Source organism: Cervus canadensis, chromosome 10, assembly GCF_019320065.1.
Source record: "Cervus canadensis isolate Bull #8, Minnesota chromosome 10, ASM1932006v1, whole genome shotgun sequence".
Lineage (NCBI taxonomy): Eukaryota > Metazoa > Chordata > Mammalia > Artiodactyla > Cervidae > Cervus > Cervus canadensis.
Window position 1 is genome coordinate 37,129,781 of NC_057395.1, and position 16,408 is coordinate 37,146,188.

Genomic DNA, 16,408 nt, shown 5'->3' on the forward strand with positions numbered 1-16,408 from the left:
CCCATCCCCCATCCTTTCCCTCTTCATCCCCCTCACAACCATAAGTGCATTCTCTATGTCTGTGATTTTTTTCAAATGATGCAGAATCCTGTCCCCTGTGTCCCTAAGTGAGGCTGTTTAAACAGAGGCTCAATCAGCCTGAATGATAGATCCCTCTGGATCCGCCGCAGAGCCAGTGTCGGCTTGCCTCCCTGAACTTGTGCTTCTACTTGGTTCTTATGGGAGCTTCCTTAGTTTCTTGCAAGCTTATCCACTCACTTAGAATATTGAATTTTATCTAAATTTTTAGATTTTGTGGCAGAAGGGTTTCAGGATTTTTGGTCCATCTTCTTCCTGAAAGCAGAACTTAATTTTATAACTTGCTCTTGAATCTTGAATCTATTTCTTTCACGTGGAAGGCACTTACATGTGTGCTGAAGTTATGTGAGATTGCTGTGCCATATGTGAATCCCACCTCTCCCTGTTAGTCCTGTTTTGCATTTCTTTTATGTCTATCCTAGCACCTAACCTAGTGTGCTGTACTTGTTTGGGGCTTATCATAATACTTGTTGAATGAATATACAATACTTTCTCTTATTTCTCTAGTGAGAGAGGTTTTATAAGTGTTTTTGAGAGCTTGTTGTATGTATTGGGTCATCTTCACATTCAAAAGGTCCCATTCCACCTACTCAAAATTTCTTTTCAAAAATGTGAATCTATTTCCTTCTGTTTTGACCTCTGTGAATATGGAGAATAGGCGACTGGCAATTTTCTCATTTTGAAAACATTAAGCTTTTAAGCATTGTAAATCTAACACTTCAATAAAAATTTTAAAACATTAGAAAAAGCAAGTTTTTAAGTGACATTAACATGGTTCTTTAGCACCTCTTTTCTAGAGTGAACAGCATCATTGCTGTAGTCATAAAGAAATATACTTCATGAAGCTGGGTGTGGCATAGTTAAGGTTTTATTCTGACAGTTCCATGTATCTGATTGTGCTCCAGTAGAAACAGTACACTTAATAAGGACTTGGAAAGGTGACTTGCCAACCAGGCATTCTTACTGAAACTCTCCGTGCGTCATGGACCCCTTAGCATGATGTTTCGGGTAACCAGGGCAGAGAACACAAGCCTCCGAGGCTCTGTGGTCAGCCCTTTACGAGAGCTGCATCCACGTTCTGTGAAAACTGTGAGATGCTGCAGGCTAGAGGTACCGCGGCTCACCACGGCAACTTCCTGCCTCCCTGACTGGGACGCTCTTCTCTGAGGCCTCATGTGGCTGGGTGTGCCTGCCCACCCCCCTACACCCCCACCAGTCTTCCACCCAAACACAACTTGGCCATCCAGAGGCTGAGGAAAGACCCAGATCTTCATTTTCCTTCCTGGGAAGGGTGCACCTTGGCCACTTACTTTGTGGTCATTCATCAGGGCAATGGTCATGGTGTTATTTGGGGCCCCTGGTGACTGTTGCGGGGCGGGGCGGGGGGGGTGGGCAGAGACATGTAAAGATGTCCCTGGATGAAAAGATGGTCTGCTGATTTTTTGCCTTTTCAATCAGATAACCACTGATTCTCTAGCAAGAATGAACTTGGTTTCCCTACAGTACTCAGCCTTGTCCTTTGTTCAGAGAGGAGAAGGAAGCAAGACACAGGCCCTGCCTCTGGAGAACACCTCTCTAGAGATGGATTTCTGCAGTCTTTCATTCATTTATTCAACAAATATTTTTTGAGCACCAACTATGTGCAAGGTCTTAATGTGGGCATTTGGGATACAAGCCAAAACAAGGATCTCTGTCCTGAAGGACAGCCATCCTAGGTATGCACACATGCATTTTTATTTTCGGAATTGTTACCGAGTCCAAGCTGGCTCTGCTTGCTACACAACAGGCCAATAAATCAGAGACGAGGTACTGAGGCAAGAAATATGAAATGTGTTGGAAAGCTGGTTGACCAAGAAAATGGCAGACTAATGTCTCAAAATAGCCATTTAATCTGGGTCTGGATGCCAGGTTTTTCTGTAGATCAGAGACAGGGAGGCAAGGAAAAGTAAAAAGGCCATTAATGTTGCAAGCATTTCCTAGAATGGCAAGCCTCAAGCAGGGGATGTTAATTTCTCCCTTCCTGGCATCTATAGGTAGACAAACCCTTTAATAGTCAGACAGAGGGGCAGGATTTTCTGAGGCAGACCATTATGCATGATTATAATGACAAAAGCAATGAAAAATAAGTTAAAAAAACAGTTCCAACATGGAATCAGAATTGGGTGCTTCCCCCCTACCCCCCACCAACAGAAGGTTTCCCTGGTGGCTCAGATGATGAAGAATCTGCCTGCAATGTAGGACACTCGGGTTTGATCCCTGGATTCGGAAGATCCTCTGAATAGGAAATGGCTACCCACTCCAGCATCCTTGCCTGGAAAAATCCATGGACAGAAGAGTCTGGTGGGCTACAGCATATGGGCTCACAAAGAGCTGGACACTACTGAGTGACCAACATTTCATGACTTCCCCCAATAGCATCTGGCTTTGAAATGCCCCCAAGGGAGACTGCTCCTTGAGGAAGCCTACTGAATTCTTTTGTAAGACACTGGCTCCTTCCTAGCCTAATGCAGTGGAAAGCACTGTAGGAGCCCCTCATAGGTCTACGCTGATTTTGGAGTCTCGAGCAATTCACAGAACCAGGGCCGGGTACATAACTTGCAGGGCCCAGTGCAAAATAAAAAAGTGGAACTTCTTGTCCTGAAAGCAGGAAGAAAGCTATTTCCTTTCCCCGGGAGCCTCCCTCTCCACCCACTGTAGTGCTTTGTAGTTTTGGCTTAAGGTCTCACTCCCTTAAGCACGAGGACACTTGGAAGGTGAGTTCAGACTCACAGACCCCCAGACCCCACCGTGTGTCAGGATGCACTGTGTATGCCTTGCAGCTTGGCCCTTTTCAGGCCTGTGTCCAGGCTGGGGGTGGCAGATGGTAGGGTTGGTGGGTGGTGGCAGCCAGGGAGCAGGTGGCCAAGAACTCGGTGGGGGCAGGGAGGCATCAGGGGTGGGACAGTAGGTGACTTCGACCCCCCAAACATCTTTATCATCCTACTGGACTTCCCTGACAAAACACAAATTCAAAGACCAAATTGTTAAGAATTTTAATTGACAATAAATTAGTTCTCAAGTTCTGAGACCTCAGAGTGCTAAGCCTTGTGTGACTACAAGGCTGGTCCTGCACAGAGCTATTAACTAGTGTATATAAGAAAGTGATAATAATACCTCTCTTCTAGCTCCCAGTTCTGTTCTGAGACCCAAAAGAGGAATCAGAGGAAGTATTTTGAAAAAGTTCTGTATTATATATATATATCTATATATGTATATTATATATACATATATGTGTGTGTGTGTGTATGTGTGTATTGCATAATATAATAAGGAGCCTCTTATAAATAAAGCCCAGTTTCCTACATCTAAGATATCATGTTGGCTTAACGTGATCCACACGTGTAAAGGGCTTCACACCCAATGGTAAATATTCCATTTCCCGACTCTGTCGAAACAGCTTATCTATAGTGCCATAACAGCCTGCTATAAAGGGGCCACATGATTTGGCCTCTTGGAGGTCTCATAGCAGGCAGGTGGCAGAAAAGCTCCAAGATCAGCTTTGCCCATGAGCCCCTGAAAACCTCCTTGTTGTGTTACAGGAAAATCCCGTGAAGTGTTAAAAAAAAATGTTTTTCATGGCAGTTTATTGGTCTTGAGGGGCTGGTGTCATGTAGAGGTTAATTAGGCCTGGACTTGAACCCAAATCTACTGATACTGGGAACATGATCTAAATAACCCTCTCCACTTACCATGAAATGGATGTGCTATATAACTATTTTTTAAATAGTTATTTATTTGACTGTTTCACATCTTAATTGCAGCACTCAGGCTTAGTTGCCCAGAAGCATGTGGGATCTTAGTTTCCCGGCCAGAGATTGAAACTGTGTCTCCCATCTCCTACATTGGAAGGCAGGTTCTTATCACCACCAGGGAAGTCCTGGATGTGATGTTAACATCACCTTCTTCAAAGGCTTCTTGTAGCAATAAATGTGCATGCAGAGGACTCAACACAGGACCAGGTATGCAGTAGGTGCTCAGTAAATGTTAGCCATGATTACTTTCAGCTTGGGGATTGTTTAGGCTCATGCAAGAGACTTGAAGAGTAGTAGATAGTTTTGGCTGGACACATATTCATTGAGTATCATTCCTAGCACCCCAAATAAATGAGAGAGGCTAAGTCTGATGGGTCACTGGAGACTCATGACTTGTCTTCAAGAACTTGAAATTCTCCCTTCAGGAAAGGTCTATTGGGAGAAAGAGGAGAAATCACAACAGAAGCAATATCTCAACCATCCTATTGTGACCCAGTGAAAACCTTGACTTTCTCCTGTTGTCACAAAAAAGCACAGAAAATACTAAAGAAAGTGAAAGTGTTAGTCACTTAGTCGTGTCTGACTCTTTGCAACCCCAAGGACTATAGCCCACAGGTTCCTCTGTCCATGGGATTCTCCAGGCAAGAATACTGGAGTGGGTTACCATTTCCTCCTCCAGAGGATCTTCCTGACCCAGGAATCAAACCTGGGTCTTCTGTATTGCAGGCAGATTCTTAACCATCTGAGCCACACATGTCATAAATTCTGAACCGTGCACGGTGTTACCCTGAGCTGAATTTTGTTTACTCTTCGGTTTGCATACACCTTTCTGGTCTCGTTCTTCAAGGTCTGCCCATGAAAGTGGACTGTGTAGAAGACCGATAACTGTGGTTTATGGAGAGCCATTTCTTAGCCAAGTCACACATGGGGATCATATTCAGCACCCAGGATTCTCACAAAACTCTCATACATCTGCTTCAGGATTAAAGGTTGCTGATTACAAAACTATCCCTGAAAGAAATGGCCACAACAGATTACCCACCACTAAGGAAAATACTGCACCAGAAACATCCAATTGCACCTCCTACATTAGAGTTGTTCAGTTGCTCAGTCGTGTCTGACTCTGCGACCCCATGGACTGCAGCATGCCAGGCTTTCCTGTCCTTCCCTGTTTCCCGGAGTTTGCTCAAACTCATGTTCATCAAATTGATGATGCCATCCAACTATCTCATCCTCTGTCGTCCCTTTCTCCTCCTCTGCCTTCAGTCTTTCCCAGCATCAGAGTCTTTTCTAATGAGTCAGCTCTTCACATCAGGTGGCCAAAGTATTGGAGCTCCAGCTTAACTCCTTAGAGTTAAGAACACAGAAAAGCCAGTTCCTTTTGTGACCTGACAAATATGTGACGCCATCTAGTGATGAGTTTTCAAAAATTCAGGCTCGCTGTCACATTTCCCAGGTCTCTCCAAGGCCTGGGACTAGGAACAGAAGGAACCATTTCAGTCAAAGCCATGCAGAGCCTGGGCAGAAGCACAGCACAGACCCAGGAGTACCTGAAAGGTCATGTGCATTCTCTGCTCATCTGTTTATGGCCTGACTACATTGTAACCAACCCAGTGGACGAGTATCTGTGATAGTTCTATTCAAAGCCATACTTTCTTTTGTGTTTCGTATGATATCCCCCGGAAAGGTGGACATTGATTGATCTATTTCTGTTATTGGGTTCAGTTCAGTTCAGTCACTCAGTCGTGTCTGACTCTTTGCGACCCCATGCACTGCAGCACGCCAGGCCTCCCTGTCTATCACCAACTCCTGGAGCTTACTCAAACTCATGCCCTTTGAGTCGGTAATGCCATCCAACCATCTCATCCTCTGTCCTCCCCTTCACTTCCTGTCTTCAATCCTTCCCAGCATCAGGGTCTTTTCAATTGAGTCAGTTCTTGCATCAGGTGGCCAAGGTATTGGAGTTTCAGCTTCAGCATCAGTCCTTCCAATGAATATTCAGGATTGATTTCCTTTAGGATGGACTGGTTGCATCTCCTTGCAGTCCAAGGCACTCTCAAGAGTCTTCTCCAACACCACAGTTCAAAAGCATCAATTCTTGGATGCTCAGCTTTATAGTCCAACTCTCACATACATACATGACTACTGGAAAAACCAAAGCTTTGGCTAGATGGAACTTTATTGATCTGAACATCCTAATTCTCCACCAAAAACTCTATTTGGTAAGTGATGAGTGGGAAACTGGCATCCACCTTTATTCCTTTCTTTTTAAAAAAATATTAAAAAATATTTATCTGGCTGGGTCAGGTCTTATTTTAGCCCATTGTTCTCTCTAGGTGTGGTACATGGGCTCCAGTGTGTGCGGGATTCAATAGTTGTGGCATACAGGCTCAGCATGTGGGATCTTAGTTCCCAGACTAGGGATCAAACCCACGTCCACTGCATTAGAAGGCAGGTTCTTAAACACTGGACCACCAGGAAGGCAAGTCCCTCTTCCTTCTTTATTTATTTATTTATTTATTTTTCTCTTCCTTCTTTATTAATGCAACAAATGAAGAAAAAGAATTAGCCCCAAAGTCCAGTTCTGCTCCACATGGTGGGGAAACCTGACTTCTTGGTTTTCTAATGTTTAAGAGGACCCATGTAGCTTTGACTGATTTGATTACCCATTCATACGTTCAACACACTCATAGCCCCAAGCTCTGGGCATATGAGGGTGATTGAAATGGACATAATCCTTGTTTTCCTATGATAAGCATTTTTTTCTTTTTTGTAAAGAGTGGATGATGAAATAATGTAGTAGGTTGTGGCAGGCATTGAAAAAAATGAAGTTGCACAGATTGGAAAAGCATGCCTTGCACATGTATGGGCTTCCCTAGTGCCTCAGATGGTAGAGTCTGCCTGCAATGTGGGAGAACTGGGTTTGATCCCTGGGTTGGGAAGATCCCTGGAGAAGGGTATGGGTACCCACTCCAGTATTCTTGGGCTTCCTCGGTGACTCAGACAGTAAAGAATCTGCCTATAATGTGGGAGACTTGGATTCGATCCCTGGGTTGGGACGGTCCCTGGATGGGGGCATGGCAACCCACTCATATTCTTGCCTGGAGAATCCCCATGGACAGAGGAGCATGGTGGGCTACAGACTGTGGGGTCGCAAAGAGTCAGACACGACTGAGCAAATCTCTGTTTGTCTGCATAGGTATATGAGGAAAACAGCGACAGCATAATGATTAATCCTAGGAAAGTGAGGCCAGGAGAAAGTACCAATGAGCAGATTTCCAGGACTTCCCTGGCAATTCAGTGATTAAGACTCTGTGCTTTCAATGCAGTGGGCATGGATTCGATCCCTAATCAGGGAATTTAAATCCCACATGCCGCTTGGCTTGACTAAAAACTAAACCAAAATGAGATATTTCCTTGAGGCATTGGGAATGGACTGATTTCACACAAGAAGGTGAGAACTCAGGTGGGTGAGCAGAGACTCGGGGTTCCAAGTAGAGGAAACTCTTTATTCTTGGTCCCATTGGTAAAATTCAATGATTTGGAGCACTTATGGAGTCAGGTAGATGTGGAGGTGGCCGAACTTAGTAACTTGTCATTTTTTGGGTGGGGGGCACACCTTGCGGCTTATGGGATCTTTAGTTCCACGATCAGGGGATGAACCCTGGACATGGCAGCGGGAGTGTCAAGTCCTAACCACTGGACCACCAGGGAATTCCCAGTAGCTTGTGTTCTTAATAAGCCCTTGGAAATCTGATCCTCCAAAGCCTTTGATTTTTACGTCCTCTATGAAATCTGCCCATGTTTGTTCTTTTTTTTCTTTTGGTACTTATTTCTCAAAGCAAAATCTCAGGCCGTCTCTGCTCTTGCTGACCCTTGGCCTATGGAACTGTCCCTCTCCCCCATGAAGTCCACTCTTCATCCCAAACCATGGAACCTTGTGAAATTCAACCTGGCAGGTGGGACATTTCAAGCATGACACCCACTAATGAGGCAACAAATCCTCTGGGTCGCAAGGATGAGAAACTCTGTCCCCTGCCTCACTGGGGGACTATGACGAAGGAAAAGTTGATGATGTCCTATGAGATGGGGCTCCTCTGGATCCTGGCCTGTGTGTGTCAGGGCACCTTTGTGGCACAGGTGCCTCCTGGAGTGTCCCAGGAAGCACAGGTTCTCTGAAGGTGGTGGACCAGGTCCTAGACAGGCCACATGACCTGACCTCAGGGGCAGGGGCTCAGAGTGGGCTGCCCTGGGTCAGCTGTTTCTGGATGGCTGGTCTTTGGCAGGCAAAATGGCCTGCACCTCAATGGCCTTCTCTGTGAGATGAATAATAATCTTCGAGTAGGGCTAGAGAGATTGGAAATAATAAAGTGAGTACCCAGAACATACAGGATATCCCAGCACATGGTATTAGTTGCATTGTAAGGTTTGCAGATTTACATTATCTTTGTCTTATTATTAGTTGGCAGTAACTGTGAAGATGTGTGTCACATGGTAAATGAAGCTTTCACGGAGGTGCGGGTGTTAAACTGGAGGGTGGTGACCACAGGTCTCTGTGCTTTGAGCCTCAAAAAACACGACTAAGAAGAAGGGAGTGAGTGAATGAAAGATGCCCAGTTGTGTCGGATTCTTTGCGACACCATCGACTAACCTGCCAGGCTTCTCTGTCCATGGAATTCTCCAGGCCAGAATACTAGAGTGGGTAGCCATTCCTTTCTCCGTGAATCTTCCAGATCCAGGGATTGAACCTGGATCTCTCGCATTGCAGGCAGATTATTGTCTGAGCCACCAGGGAATCCCAAGAAGAAGGGACTCTTATTTTATGGGACAAGACACCCGAGGTGGAAAGACACTGGTCTCCTGTCCCTCCACCTGCAAGCACAGTTGGCAGCCCAGCTACAGACCCACAGTGCATTCAGTAGCCCTATGAGTCGAAAAAATGTATTTCTTTGATTAAAAATGATGGCCCTTCAATGTGAGAAATGTTACTTAAAATTTAAATTACAGTTCACGAGTGTTTTGAAGATCTGCAAAGAAAGCATGACTCTGGAAGAAATGTGATGCTTGAAAATATCATGTCTGCTCAAGAGCTGTTTGCGTTGTCACCAGTTTTGGGGTCTGTGGGCCTCAGCACGTATAAGGTCTATTGTATTTTTAGTGTGGAAGGGTCCATTCACATTTAGTTGTGTCTCCCAAGGGGCTTCCTCTCCTTACCAAAGGCTTAAGCTCTTCCACTGCTGCATTTTAAAAAGCAAATCAACAACTTTGATTGACCAGGCTCAGAGGCAGGGCTCCAAAAATCCTGCTGAAATGACAACCAGCTTACTCTTCCACACAAAAAAGAACACAGGAAACCCTGGAGTTCAGCCCTTCCGTTCTGGCAGAAACCTTCTCAGCAAGTTCCTCTAAATGCCTGTATCATTGAGACCCTTCTGTTTCTAAACAGGACATCTGCATTTCCCGATCAATTTCAGTTTCGGGTTTGGGGAATAACTCTGCTCAACTCCCAGACTTGCCCTTTTAATAATACTAGTTACCAGTGCTATTTGTATAACAACTCTTTAGGGCTAAGTGGCAGGCAGTCTCCCATTTTCCTGTAGGAGGCTGGTTTTCTGCTCCACTTCATGGGCAGGAAACTAAAGCATAGAGAAGTTATGAATGTGCCAGGGTCACCAATTAGACACGGTGCAGTGGAGGTTTGAACCCAGGTGGCATGACTCCAGAGTCCACCCTCTGAGCATTCTGCTCTGAGTGGGCACTGGGCTTCGACTTAGGGTACAAATTGTCCTCAGCAAACAAGAGCTGATGACTCAGCGTGCCAGATGCTCTGGAGAACAAGTAAGTTGTGATTCCTACCTGTGTCAGCAATGTGACGAATCATTTAACACTCTTTACTTACAGCCTTCCAGGGGAGGTAGGTATCCTTATCCCCATTTTTCAGATGAGTAATTGAAACTCAGAGAGGTTAAGTCACTTGCCCACAGTCACACAGCTGGTTAATGACAAATTCTGGTTGCAAATTCAGCTGTTACTGACTCCCCATCTGAGGTTTTTTTCCATTATGGTGTGCTACCAGTTTAAAGGAGATGATAAAGGTGGGCAAGCCCAGGCTTTGGTGGAAAGTTTCTCCTTCCAACCTTCAAGGACTGTCAGAATTATCACTAAAAGTTCATTTGAAATTCACATTACATCTGTCGTAAAAACAAAGAATTTTGTCTGGTATTTTTTAACTTCTGTACCCCTGGTATTGGTGATGGCTGTTGGCATTTTCAAGTCTGTTTGAGCAGAGTATTCAAACTTATTTGAAGCATGTCTCAGCCTACTTTGAGTGGCAGGTTTTCACCAGTGGATCTTCTGTGTCAGGGATTTTTCACATTAGATATCCTTGAAATTACCTGCTGCTGGGCATGGTAGATGATGCCGAGCAGGTTTCTGGGGCAAGATGCATCTTCATCATAAAAGTCAAATTATAGAAAAAGTCAGATTTCTTTGTTCTGAGATGAACTCAGAACAAAGAAACAAAGCGAGGTGCTCTTTCCTCTTCTGATCAGAGTTATTCCTCCCAGAAGAAATTGTTTTTGATAGTTTCTTGGGTACACTTCTAGAAATTTAAGTAAAATTTAAAAGGTGACTATTGGATTGAACATCCCTACATATTTGGTTTAGGAAAAAGTTCATTTGTCCCTTCTGACGAAGCATTTTATCCTTATGCTTCCGAAATCCTTTAGAATGAGCTTTATTTAGAATGAGTTTTTCATTTGGTATTTATAATTCTCCCCTCCCCACTTCTTACTTTGGTATCTGTACAAGTATGCTTCTGAGTCTTACTGTGGGCATAGAGAGAGTGTTCAGATATCCACCATGCATTGACTGGAAAGTGGAAAAAACTCAGAAAACTCTTCCAAAGGCTAATCATACTTAAATAGATGGAGAGGAAAGACTTATGGCAGTTCTGGACATCACAGGACCACAAACCGGATATGCTTTTCTTTTTCATTCCCACCTGTGTGTCGTTAGTTCTTTCTTGAGCTACACCACAACCATTTGAATGTTCTTGTTTGCTTGCTACTTAACCATCCAGGGTGGCAGTCATTGAAGGTACCTGCTGCCCATTGAGCAAATAGCCCAGGACAGAGAGCAATGCTCCCTCAACTCTTGCGATGCCATTTCTCCATTGCTTCAGTGTCACTTTGGACACCACGCCATTGACTTCCAGGTTCAGCCTGATGAGTAAAATTGAAGTGTGTTGGCTCAAGAAGCGTCTGTGCTCATCAGAAGCTGGTGAGTCACCATCTTCTAGGCTAGCGTCAGTGTTCACTCAGCACAGCCTTGGCTCCAGCCGTGGCCTCTGCCCCAGATTCTGGTTAAAATGCTGACACTTTCCCCATTGCTGTCTTTGCACAATCTCCAGACTATTTCGTGTCCCAGAGGTCAGGACATTGAGAGTCATTACTCACCCCCAGCGCATTCCCATTTCTGGCCCAAAGAGCTAGGGGAACTTCCCGTTTTAAGTTCTCCTGAGCGTTTTTGAAATTGCAAACTAAAGAGAACTCAAGGACAGTTTCAGGTGCCACATCTTCTCCGACATTGAAAAATTCCAGGAGTTTCGCCGGGGATGCTGCTGCCTTTTCACTCTTCCAGCTGGAACTCAGAACGAAACTCTTTGCCGTCCCAGCTGGGAACTGCATTTTCAGCTACTTTGGGGCTCTTTTGCGGACTCTTTGGGGAGACAAATTACATTCTCCAGCCCCTGTTTGGGGGGTTTACAAAGCTTCACGAGCCTGTGCTCTTTGCTGAGTTTGTTGCCAGCTTGGGCAGGGCTTTCCAGGTGACGCTAAGGGTAAAGAGATTGCCTGCCAGTGCTGGAGATGTAAGAGACACGGGTTTGATCCCTGGGCTGGGAAGATCTCCTGGAGAAGGAAATGGCATCCCACTCCAGTATTCCTACCTGGAAAAACCCACAGAGAGAGGAGCCTGGCAGGCTATAGTCCAAAGGGTCGAAAAGAGTCGGACACCACTGAGGCAATTTAGCACTGCTTGGGCGGGAAGCAGAGTGTCCTAGCTCCTAAACTGGAGAATTTGACTTGCCAGAATTTAATGATTTGGGCTGGAGCAAGCCTGCTTTTGCCAGCATGGATGTTTGGGAAACTCACCAGTCTTGTCTCTATTCCTTCTGTGGGAAAGAATCCTCACTGCCTCTTCCTGCCTGCAGGAGAGACGCCGCCCACCTGCAGTATTCTTCCATCCACACCTGTGGCTGGAGGAGCAGTAGACTGAGTGTGGTCAGACTTCTGGGACAGAGAGACAGACCCACTTGATCCTTTGAAAGGGACCAGGAACCCACTTGAGAGGTTCATAGGCTTTGATGTTTGGGAGCTTGGGAGGGACCATAAGGATGCTGCCAGCTAGAAGCCCTGCCTTGAGCCGCCCAGCCTCAGATGCCCCTGGACCACAAGTGGGACTGAGCCTTCTCCATTGTGAACAATGAGGCCCCTCACCATGGTTCAGCCTGGGGACCCGACCTGGTGCTGGACGGGTCTTGCCTTTGTAGGTGCCCAGATTGGAGGCTGGGATTCCTTCAAAGCATTCCCGCTGCTTTCATTTAAAATACATATTTCATTTAATTATATGCATTTGTTTCTCTTACTACAAAAGAATACATATTTATACTAAATTTTAAAAAAAATTACTGAAAAGCAAAAAGAAAGCAAATGGCATCCCAGTTCAGGCGGAATGACTACTATTCATTCAATAGCTCTTTCCAGATATCTAGATCTTGATATAAAGCCATTATTTCATTATTTATGTATTTATAGGGTATAAAGTAGTTTTCTCTGTCAAGAAGCTAAGGGACTAACAGAGGGGTCAGGTAATAAATAAATGGACAGACAAATACCTGATTACAAAATGCTGAACTTGATGAAGGAACATGGCATTTGATAGGAAATAACAGCAGGTGCTTCCCAGGGCTTGCCAGATGGTGCTAGTGGTAAAGAACTTGCCTGCCAATGCAGGAGACATAATAGATGCGGGTTCGATCCCTGGGTCGTGAAGATCCCCTGGAGAAGGAAATGGCAACCCATTCCAGTATTCTTTCCTGGAAAATCCCATGGAGAGAGGAGCTTGGTGGGCCACAGTCCATGGAGTCTCAAAGAGTCGGACACAACTGAGGTGACTTAGCGACTTAGCCCTGCACAACAGCAGGTGATATGACAGGGCTGGTGTCACAGAGGAAGGACATTTTGGCGGAACTGGGAAGGACATGAACAGAAGGAGCCAGCAGTCTCCAGGAATGCAGGCTGAGATGGGCCTGAAGACCCTAAGACACGCAGACCTTGGTGGGTATCTTACAGAACATTCCTCAGATGGGATTTGTCTGATATTTTTTTCTCATGGTTGCCGGGGTCATGGGTTTTAGGAAGAAGACCAGAGAAGTAAGTATCATCTTCCTCACATCCTATCAAGGGCAGATGGTGTCAACATAATGACCGCTGTTATGCTCACTTTGGTCACCGGGTTGATCCCCTATAAAGTTATCACGCCCCCTTTCCACATTGTCATCTTTGGAAGGCAGCCATTGTCACTACCCACACCTCAGGAGTGGGAGTTAGGTTTACCTTCTTGAAAATGAAGAATCTACATATATCACTTGGAATTCTTCTCCATGAGAGATTTGACTCTTCTCTCCCTATACATTCAATTGTTTATATCAGCCAGGACTTGTGTTATTTATACTTTGTATGCATTTTAAAAATCTTTTAAAAGCTTACATGTTTTAAACCTATACATTTAGGTTGCTCCTTTTTGTTGTATGGTAAAGAATATTATAACAAACACATGTGTGTTCAAGTTTTTACTGATCTCTCATTTATTGAGTATGTATTTCTAGACATAGAAGCTTGGAGCAGAATATATGAACACTATAATGTTTCTTGCTATGTTCTGCCAAGTTGTTTTCTAGGTATATTACTCAACATCTATTTCTATCTGAAGACGATGACAGTCCCTGTCTCAACACGTCTTGGTGAGTGTTAAGCATTAAAATTTGTTGAAGGCTTTGTTAAGTTGATAGGAAATGTATCATCCTTTTCAGCAAATTTAAAAATTTTAAAAATATTTTCTAAGATGGTAGGAAGAAAAGCCTCTCTATTTTAATTTGTGTTTCATTGTCAGTGAGGGTATATATTTTTTGCTGCTTTTTGATATGGGAACAAGCACAGCTAATGTGGTGCTCTGGACCCTAGCTCACTGCTGAGCTGTGATTTGGCTATTACGGAGCATCTCTATCCTGCTAGAGTCTTAGGATCTCCCAGATAAGAAAGAATATGAAGAAAAAGTGTGGACTAGGCCCACTTTTTCCATGATGCTCAGAAATGGTAGTTGCAACCTTTTTCTGATCACTCTTCAGTGTGATGGAATATTCTGGAATACCACGAAATGGGAATACTGAAGGCAGAGAGGTTTTTAGGATTTGCCTGATGACCTGAATTAGAAACCACCTTCCTTCACTCAAATCTTCTGTGCCATATCTAAACAGTGAGCTGTGTGTTCCCCATGCCAAGGTGAATATTGCATCTTCCCACTCAGGAGACCTTGAAGCCTAGCGAAGTCTAGTTAATCAGTACTTTGAATAATAAGTCTAGTTAATCAGTACTTTTGGTGCTTTAGTGGGGGTAAGTACAAAGCCTGAGTAACTTTCTGGAGCTGGGGATGGTTTCACAGAGGAAGTGACAAAAGAGAGCTAGGTCTTCATAACAAATATGAGTTTGTCAGTTGGAGAAAAGAAAGAAGAGCATTTGACACCAAGATGTGGTGAAGCAATGGAAGATTTGGAATGGGGGTATGAAGAATGTACTCTGGTAACCACATGACTGGGATTTAATAGAACTAAGCATAACTGATGTGCACAGCTCCAAGCCTGGGGTTTGGGCTTCAGCCTCCCGTACAGGTCTCCCCTGCCCTAGTTCCCTTCTAGATGGTTGGAACGGGGACACTGTTCACGTGGTTATGAAAGGCATGCTTGATGATGGCAGAGACTGTCACCCTGGCGACTATAACAAATTTGTAAAAGAGGATTGCCCCACCGGTATGTCACCTCTGATATTTTTAAGTGAGCAAGAAATAGCTTCTATTGTCATTGATTTATTATGTATCAAACACAGTAGTTTACTATGTATTTACTAAATACACATCAGCCAGCTTACTGTAACCAACAAACCACAGGCAGAGAGGGCAAAATAGTGAAGGGCTTGGAAAGCCACACCAAGGAGCTTGGGCCTGTTACTGCAGAAACAGGATGCTTTTTAAAGAGAGCATGACATGCTGAGTGCACATGTGGAGAGAAAGGGACACGCCTTCCAGTCCATGGACAGCATCCCGGTCTCTGAGATCGTTGCTCAGTTTGGTTTCCTTTGTCAGCCTCCACTAGACTGAACCCACTTTTGGATGTGCCAGATACAAATTCTACTGGCCTCTTGAGCATCTGCAGATATCTCAGAAATATATTAGAAGAGGCATTTGAGGTAGGTTGTTTAACAATCACAAATTCCTCCTCCTCCTCTATGTGTGTCCTGTGCGATGTGGCTTTTCTGCTCCTTCCTTCAAGAGACAGAGTATGTCTGGGACTTCTCTGGTGGTCCAGTGGCTAAGACTCGGCACTCCCAATGCAGGGAGCCCAGGTTCGTTTGATCCCTGGTCAGGGTACTAGATCCTCCATGCTGCAACTAAGAATTCATGTGCCACAACTAAAGATTCTGCATGCTGCAACTAAGACCCAGTGCAGCCAAATATCTATAAATAAAGAAAATAAAGATCTTAAAAAAGAGAGAGAGAGAGTTGTTTGCTCCCTCCTGAAATAGAGATATGGCCATACGACTTGCTTCATTAGCACACGGGACACAGGTTGGCTCAAAAAGTGCTTGTGCATCGCAGTTCAATCTTTCCTGCTCCCCTAGACCTCCATGTAAAGAGATCTGGACTAGTCTCCTTAAGAATGAACAAGCACATGGAGAATGGCAGACAGACATGTGACGCTACCGTGGAGGAATCATGCCAAGCAATCCATCAGATGATTGGGGCCTCATGAGTGACTCTAGGTGAGGCCAGCAGAAGACCTAGCAACTCAAGTTGCCAACCAGAGAATCATGAATAACCCACCAAGCTCTGGTATTCTGTTACACAGCAATAGATAACTGATAGGATAATGGGAATCTCACTGTTAAGAAGATCACAGTTGATGACAGTATCAAAGAAATCATCAATAGAAACCTAACAACCCTGCCTCCATTCACTCAGAACTCCCAGTGATGCCACAGAGCAGCTGCTAATATTCGGTTTGACTATATGGATTTATTTTTCCACAAAGCTGAATGGAAATAATTTCCTTTGGTCACTCCAGTTTTATTTGTTATTTTTTGTCCTATTTTTGTCCCTTCTCTTCTTTTTAGTTTCTCTTGTGAGAAGAGTCTTGTTAGATATTTTAACTCCGCATAAATTCCTCTCTCTACTTGGGGTAACACCAGAATGTTGAAATTTCCTTT

At 44.4% G+C, this 16,408-nt stretch overlaps 1 long non-coding RNA gene across 1 annotated transcript in view; it reads left to right on the forward strand.

Annotated features, from left to right (window-relative positions):
- The window catches only part of LOC122448515, a 63,671-nt gene that overhangs the window by 12,223 nt on the left and 35,040 nt on the right, over nt 1-16,408 (forward strand). The window contains exon 2 of the long non-coding RNA XR_006271643.1: nt 13,820-13,893. This is a non-coding gene — a long non-coding RNA (uncharacterized LOC122448515). The remainder of the gene's footprint in view (nt 1-13,819; nt 13,894-16,408) is intronic.